Source organism: Ornithorhynchus anatinus, chromosome X3 (assembly GCF_004115215.2).
Source record: "Ornithorhynchus anatinus isolate Pmale09 chromosome X3, mOrnAna1.pri.v4, whole genome shotgun sequence".
NCBI classification, from domain to species: domain Eukaryota; kingdom Metazoa; phylum Chordata; class Mammalia; order Monotremata; family Ornithorhynchidae; genus Ornithorhynchus; species Ornithorhynchus anatinus.
The window spans coordinates 22537663-22546275 of NC_041751.1; the positions used below are offsets into that span (position 1 = coordinate 22537663).

At 45.8% G+C, this 8613-nt stretch overlaps 1 protein-coding gene across 4 annotated transcripts in view; it reads left to right on the forward strand.

The window, feature by feature from the left end:
- The window catches only part of LOC103169698, a 92672-nt gene extending 84286 nt beyond the window's left edge, over positions 1–8386 (forward strand). For all 4 annotated transcript variants that reach the window (XM_029053978.1, XM_029053979.1, XM_039910596.1 and 1 more), the window contains one exon: positions 8122–8386. The gene's annotated coding sequence lies outside the window, so the exon portion shown is untranslated. The remainder of the gene's footprint in view (positions 1–8121) is intronic.
- Positions 8387–8613: the final 227 nt, after the last annotated feature.

An 8613-nucleotide genomic window follows, 5' to 3' on the forward strand; every position in this document is an offset into this window, starting at 1 on the left:
CCTGTCTTGGATAGCTCTGCAGAGTTCCTATCAATCGATCGATCTGTAGTATTTATTGAGCTCTTTCTGTGTGAGGAGCACTGTTTAAGTGCTTGGGAGAGCACAACATAACAGAGTTGGTAGACGTTATCTGCCCACAAGGAGCTTAGTGGGGAAGATGGACATTAATATAAATAAATAAATTACAGATAAGTACATAAGTGCTGTGGGGGTGAAGGAGGGTGAATAAAAATGCAAGGACAACACAGAAGGGGGTGGGAGAAGAGGAAGTAAGGACTTAGGAAAGGCCTCTTGAAGGAGATGTGCTTCTAATAAGGCTTTGAAGGTGGGGAGAATGACCATCTAACATATATGAAGAGGGAGGGCATTCCAGGCCAGAGGCAGAACGTGGATGAGGGGTCGGAAGCGAGACTGACGAGATCGAGATACAGTGAGTAGGTTGGCATTAGAGGAGTGAAGTGTGAGGGGTGAGATGTAGTAGGAAATTAAGGAGGCAAGTTGGATGGGGGCAAGATGATCGAGTGCTTTAAAGCCTATGCTAAAAACACTATATTTGTATCTATCTGTACCTACAACTGAAATTTGCATTCCTGTTACTTGTCCCACCCTCCCCTCAGATCTTTTAAACCTTGTGACTCCCCTTTGCCTTTCTTCTCATCCTCTGCAACCCCAAGCCACCCCCCAAAGTTCCATCAGCACCCCTGTGTACCATATTTGCATCACTGGGCAGAGACAGCCGCTGGGTAACTCTTGAGCTTGCGAACTGGAGGGTTGGGAATGGATTCACAGGCTCGAAGGTTATTGGTAATAGAAGCAGATTTATTAAGATTATAGTACAGTGAATTGCGAGAGATAATCTACAGAGTGCAAAGCTTTTCCTAGATTAATTAGCGATGAGCACACAGGTTAACATGCACCCAACTTCTGGCAACTGTTAAAACCGAGAAGGAGACACCACTTGTCTCCTTGGGTTATCTCTCAAACCACCCAAATGGGTTTCCTTTCAAGTAACCCCAAATGGGCTACCTTTCAAACCACCTCAGCATGGGCTACCTTTCACAGTCACCCAGGGCTACCTTCAAAACCACCCCAATGATAATAATACCTCTCTCGGACCATAACCTTCTCACCTGCCTCATCTCTCACACTCCCTCCCCCTGCAAATCTTCGCTACTGCCCCACAGAGACCTCCGCTCTCTCGATCCCATCCGTCTTTCCAATAGCATCTCGCCTCACCTTGCCGCCCTGTCCTCTCTTCCCACTCTCGACGATCAGGTCTCCGCTCTCAACTCCACCCTCACTACTGATCTCGACTCTCTCGCCCCCCTTTCCCTCCGCCGCTCTCGCGCCACTAACCCACAGCCCTGGATCACCTCCTCCGTCCGCCTCCTACGCTCCTATGCTCGAGCTGCTGAGCGCCGCTGGCGAAAGTCCAAGCACCAAGCCGACCTCACACACTTCAAATTTATCCTTTCCTGCCTTAACTCTGCCCTCTCCTCCGCCAGGCAAAGCTTCTTCTCCTCCCTCATCGACACCCATGCCCGTCACCCCCGCCGATTGTTCCGGACCTTTAACTCTCTCCTTAGGCCCCCTGTTCCTCCCCCTCCCCCATCTCTCACCCCTAATGATCTGGCCACCTATTTCCTCACGAAAATCAACACGATCAGGTCTGAGCTCCCCAAAGTCACCCCTCCGCCTCTCCCCTCCCCCCCCAACAACCCCCTCCCCTACTTTCCCATCCTTCCCTGCAGTATCCTCAGAGGAGATCTCCTCCCTCCTCGCAAGTGCCACCCCCTCCACCTGCGCCTCGGACCCCATTCCCTCTCACCTTCTTAAAACCATCGCCCCTGCCCTCCTCCCTTCCTTAACTTCTATTTTTAACCACTCAATCTCCAAGGGCTCCTTCCCCTCTGCCTTCAAACACGCCCACGTCTCCCCCATCCTAAAAAAACCCGCTCTTGACCCCACTTCCCCCTCCAGTTATTGTCCTATCTCCCTACTACCCTTCCTTTCCAAAATCCTAGAACGAGTCGTCTACAATCGATGCCTAGAATTCCTTAACTCCCATTCTCTCCTAGACCCCCTCCAATCTGGCTTCCGTCCCCTCCACTCTACCGAGACTGCTCTCTCTAAGGTCACCCATGACCTCCTTCTTGCCAAATCCAATGGCTCCTACTCCATTCTGATCCTCCTTGACCTCTCTGCTGCCTTTGACACTGTCAACCATCCCCTCCTCCTCCGTACCTTATCTCACCTTGGCTTCACGGACTCTGTCCTCTCCTGGTTCTCCTCTTACCTCTCTGGCCGATCATTCTCGGTCTCCTACGCTGGAGCCTCCTCCCCCTCCCATCCTTTAACTGTTGGAGTTCCTCAAGGGTCAGTTCTTGGCCCTCTTCTGTTCTCCATTTACACTCACTCCCTCGGTGAACTCATTCGCTCTCACGGCTTTGACTACCATCTCTACGCAGATGACACGCAGATCTACATCTCCGCCCCTGTCCTCTCCCCCTCCCTTCAGGCTCGCATCTCCTCCTGCCTCCGGGACGTCTCCACCTGGATGTCTGCCCGCCACCTAAAACTCAACATGAGCAAGACTGAGCTCCTCATCTTCCCTCCCAAGCCCGGTCCGCTCCCAGACTTCTCCATCACCGTGGATGGCACGACCATCCTTCCCGTCCCGCAGGCCCGCAATCTCGGTGTCATCCTTGACTCGTCCCTCTCGTTCACCCCACACATCCTATCCGTTACCAAGACCTGCCGGTTTCACCTCTACAATATCGCCAAGATCCGCCCTTTCCTCTCCACCCAAACGGCTACCTTACTATTACGGGCTCTCGTTATATCCCGGCTAGACTACTGTGTCAGCCTTCTCTCTGACCTCCCTTCCTCCTCTCTCGCCCCGCTCCGGTCTATTCTTCACTCCGCTGCCCGGCTCATCTTCCTGCAGAAACGATCTGGGCATGTCACTCCCCTTCTTAAACAACTCCAGTGGTTGCCTATCGACCTCCGCTCCAAACAAAAACTCCTCACTCTAGGCTTCAAGGCTCTCCATCACCTTGCCCCTTCCTACCTCTCCTCCCTTCTCTCTTTCTACCGCCCACCCCGCACGCTCCGCTCCTCTGCCGCCCACCTCCTCGCCGTCCCTCGGTCTCGCCTATCCCGCCGTCGACCCCTGGGTCACGTCCTCCCGCCGGTCCTGGAACGCCCTCCCTCCTCACCTCCGCCAAACTGATTCTCTTTCCCTCTTCAAAACCTTACTTAAAAATCACCTCCTCCAAGAGGCCTTCCCAGACTGAGCTCCTCTTCCCCCTCTACTCCCTCTGCCATCCCCCCTTCACCTCTCCGCAGCTAAAGCCTCATTTTCCCCTTTTCCCTCTGCTCCTCCACCTCTCCCTTCCCATCCCCACAGCACTGTACCCGTCCGCTCAACTGTATATATTTTCGTTACCCTATTTATTTTGTTAATGAATTGTACATCGCCTTGATTCTATTTAGTTGCCATTGTTTTTACGAGATGTTCTTCCCCTTGACGCTGTTTAGTGCCATTGTTCTTGTCTATCCGTCTCCCCCGATTAGACTGTAAGCCCGTCAAACGGCAGGGACTGTCTCTATCTGTTGCCGACTTGTTCATCCCAAGCGCTTAGTACAGTGCTCTGCACATAGTAAGCGCTCAATAAATACTATTGAATGAATGGTATTTGTTAAGTGCTTACTATATGCCAAGCACTGCTCTAAACGCTGGTGTAGATACAGGGTAATCAGGTTGTCCCACGTGGGGCTCACAGTCTTAATCTCTATTTTCCAGATGAGGTAACTGAGGCCACAGACCTTGGACAAGTCACTTCACTTCTCTGGGCCTCAGTTACCTCATCTGTAAAATAGGGAATGAGACTATGAGCCCCATGTGGGACAGGGACTGTGTCCAGCCCGATTTGCTTGTATTTACCCCAGCACTTAGAATAGTGCCTGGCACAAAGTAAGCACTTCACAAAACACTTAACAAATAATAAGTGGCAGAGCCCAGATTAGAACCCAGGTCCTCTGACTAGGTCTTGCTGCTTCTCTAGGGATGCCGGCTCATTGCCACATCCCTTCACCTTGCAGGATGATGAGGATGAGTTGAAATAGAGATGCGGTTAACAGGGAGGATACACTTTAAAGACACTGCAGTGCCAAACCTCGAACGTCGTTAGCATAGACACAAATGGTAGGGAGACAATAGCAGAAGGCATCATCTCATTAATCTGCCTATTTGTCTCTACCCAAAAGGCTACTACCGTGGAAAAAAGCTCTGGTCATACCATGGCCTCTCTCTTGTGTCATCCTTCTTGCTTGTGTCCCTGTCCCAAGACTCTTTCTCCCACCAAACTCCAATCAGTGTTTCATGTTGTTGCGTGGTTCCCCTTCTCGAGGCATCACCATTCACACATCTCTCTTCTTTCAAAACATTTTACTGGTTTCCTGTATCCCTCCGCCTCAAGCAAAAACTCCTCGAAATCCGGCTTAAGACTCTCTAGAAGCTGTGTTGCCTAGTGGATAGAGCACAGGCCTGGGAGTCAGAAGGACCTGGTTTCTAATCCCAGCTCTGCCACATCTGCTATGTGACCTTGGACAAGTCACTTCACTTTTCTGTGCCTCAGTTACCTTACCTGTAAAATGGAGATTAAGACTGTGAGCCCCATCTGGGACATGAACTGTGTCTAACCTGACTAACTTGTGCTTAAACAAGTTCCTGAAACATAGTAACTGCTTTACAAATACCATAAAAAAATTAACTCACCCCACCTTCGATGCCTGCTTTCTTCACCCCTACTCGCCAACTCACTCTCTTTATTTCTCCCAAGCCAATCTTCTATCTTTACCTCACTTTTGACTTTCCTGCCTCCTTCCACTGACTGACTCTGTTCTCTTGATAGAAACTCCCTCCACCCCTCTGTCAGTCTTCGTGACTCAGTGGAATGAGCACGGGCTTGGGAGTCAGAGGTCATGGGTTTGAATCCGAGCTCTGCCACTTGTCAGCTGTGTGACTGTGGGCAAGTCACTTACTTCTCTGTGCCTCAGTTCCCTCATCTGTAAAAATTGGGATTAAGACTGTGAGCCTCAAGTGGGACAACCTGATTACCCCGTATCTCCCCCAGCACTTAGAACAGTGCTCCGCTTAGCACTGTAAGCGCTTAGCAAATACCAACATTATTATTATTATTATTATTATTATATTCAAAGCCCTCCTAAAATTCTACCCGATTCAACAAATCTTCCTCAATTCATTCCTAGCATTCCAAGACATGGAAACCAATCAGCCATTTCTAGCATTTATATATTTATATCCATCCTCTGCACTTATTAACCTTGTATCTATCCCAGCGCTTGGCACACAGTAAGTGCTTAACAAATACCATCATTATTATTCAATTCCACATTCAATTCTTCATTTGTGTTACTCTGTAAATATGTTTACTCCTGTCTCTTTCATTAGAGTATAAGCTTTTTGTGTTTCTTTCATACTTCCCAAGCACTCGATACATCATCATTAATAATAATAATAATAATAATAATGGTATTTTTAAGTGCTTATTATGTGCAGGACACTGTTTTAAGTGCTGGGGTAGATACAGGGTAATCAGATTGTCCCACGTGGGGCTCACATTTTTTAATTCTCATTTTTACAGATGAGGTAACTGAGGCCCAGAGAAGTTAAGTGACTTGCCCAAGGTCACACAGCAGACAAGTGGTGGGGTCAGGATTAGAACCCATGACCTCTGACTCCCAAGCCCGGGCTCTTTCCACTAAGCCACGCTGCTTTATTGTTGTCTCTTTTTGTTGTTGAATTGTATTTTCCAAGCACTTAGTATAGTGCTCTGCACATAGTAAGCACTCAATAAATACGATCGAATGAATGAACGAATTGTATAACACACAGTGGGGGTTCAGTAAATGTTGTTATTATTACTACGGCTACAGATTAGTCTGGCATACATCAATTAGAAAGGGGGTAACCAAAAGCTTCGACGAGATTGAACTGCAAAAGATTGTGGATCGCCAATTCGGTAATGAAGCAAGAGACAATTTATACATGCATATGATGCAGAAGGGGTGGTATGTCGTGAATTGGTTTGATAAGCCACATTTGCATAGACTGATGAAAACTCACCATCAATATAGCCATCTTTGAACCTGATGGACAATTTTAAAATCTGAATAAACACTGCATTATAACAGAGAAGATTATGTATGCACATAGCTAAAATTAAAAAAAATTCTAAGAAGTTCCTGGGCATAATATTTTGGACTATTATTTTTTGTGTTCTACAAGTTTCCTAGAGATGGTGAATGGGGTTTCAGTACATTAATTAAATCAGACACACATTTTCCCTGTATTAAAAAAAAGGTCATAAGAAGCTCTCAGGCCTTTCTACTTTATTGGGAATCCTCCCCTGACATTTTTCCCCTACTTCACCATATAAAAATCATTGTACCACTGTGATTATCATAAACCCTATTGCCTAATACCCAAGAACATCTTTTTTATTGTAGTGTTAAGCATTTACTATGTTCCAGGCACTGCTAAGCACTGAAATGCGTACAAAGAAATCAGGTTGGACACAGTCCCTGTCCCACATAGAGCTCACAGTCTTAATCCCCATTTTACAGAGGCACAGAGCAGTTATGTGACTTGCCCAAGGTTACACAGAGGACAAGTGGCAGACTGGGATTAGAACCCAGGTCCTTCTGACTTCCAGGCCTGTGCACTATTCACTAGGCTGAGTTCTAATCTCAGCTCCACTGTTTGTCTCCTGTGTGACCTTGGGCGATTTCACTTCTCTGTGCCTCTTTTATGTCTTCTATCCAATGGGGATTAAGACTGTGAGTCCCATATGGGACAGGGACTGGGTCCAATTCGATTTGCTTCTATCAATCCCAGAATTTAGTACAGTGCCTGGCACATAGTAAGCACTTAACAAATACCACCATTATCATTATTATCTTGATGTCATAGATCTCAGCTGTACTCATTTTGCTGTTCAAGGCTCACAAAATTGAGCAAATGTATTCGGAGTTTTGTCTGTGCTGTTGATGCAATAATGTTTTATTTTGGGTTCTAAATTGCTCAGCAAAAATGAATGTTTGTTAAGCTGCCCATTTCCTCCAAAGTGCTGAGCTTGGGAATGTAGATTGATAAAGTAGTTTCGTTGCTAAATGTTTATATTCAAGCCATGACAACAGCTCTTACTGGAATGTTTCAGGGCAAATGCTATGTCAGATTTGCCTTTTCTCTTTATGCACCTATAAAGTTAACAACATTACCCTACAGAAGAAAAGAAATTCAGGAAAAATCTTTCCAGTTTTAGTTTTATCTTGGAAAACCAGATTTCCCTTTCTAATGATAGTGGTATCTATTAAGCACTTACTATGTTATATATAATCCAATTGGACACAGTCCCTATCCCACATGGGGCTCAAAACCTAAGATGGAGGGGGCAACTGGTACCTTACCCTCATTTTACAGATGAGGGAACTGAGGCACAAAAAAATTAAGTGACTTGGTCAGATCACACAGCAGGCCCACGAAAGAAGTGGGAGTCAAGCTCAGGTGTCCTGACCTTGTCTCGTGCTTTTCCCTCCAATCCATGCTGCTTCCCAACAAGAGTAGGCATTTAAGAGCAAATACTTGGAAGAATTGGACAAACAGGGTTTCTTTAAATCTCACCAATGCTCAGACTTGGAAATTTCTTAATAAGCAATTTATGACAGGCTGCATACTACTCTGGCTTTGCATACTTAAACCCTGAATGCATGTTAACTACAGTCCGACCGGTACAGCCAAAGCAAGAGCCAAAATGAGGTAAAAACAGGTGGATCAACCATGTCTTTGAAATTGACTGCCGGTGGCACCGGTCTTATAAACTGTTGATTTTCTTTTAAGCAGGGGCAGGGATAGAAGTGGAGGAGTGGTCACAAAAAAAAAATCAAATGAAACAAGAAACAAAGGAAAATGTTTAAAAACTGCTCTCATTAAACCCATCATACTTTTGTCTTGTTATGGCTGAAACCAAAAAAGACTAAATTATAGCTGTGGCTGAAACATTTTTTTTGTTCTGTCTCTCTTTATTATCTCTGCAGATGTATTGAATGGAAATTCATGGTCCAGTAAGATGAGCTGCTTGAACATTTGTGACCCTTATGAGCCTGAAAAAGAATTTGGAATGTTAAGTAGTAATAGTAATTATGATTTCATTTTAGAATTATTAAGCAGGTCTTCAGGAGTAACATATCCAGAGTTGGCAAGGTTCCAGAATTTCATGTATGTGTTCAAATATGAATTTCTTCATCTATCTCAGTAACACTGTACACATTATCTTGAATAAATATGCAAATGTCATTTACAGCTTCCCTTTCCACCTGAGTCTTATTTCCAGTAGCCTTTTTTTTAAAACTAGAATTTGAATTGTGGCATTTCCGTGAGCAGGTAGAAGCTCCTATTAGCACACTAATTAGTGGGGCATTCAGCCAGTAGAAGTCATCTGTCCCAGCCTTTATCCCTAAGTCCTAGCGTGGCTATAATAATCATAATAATTATGGTATTTGTTAAGAACTTACTCTGTGCCAAGCACT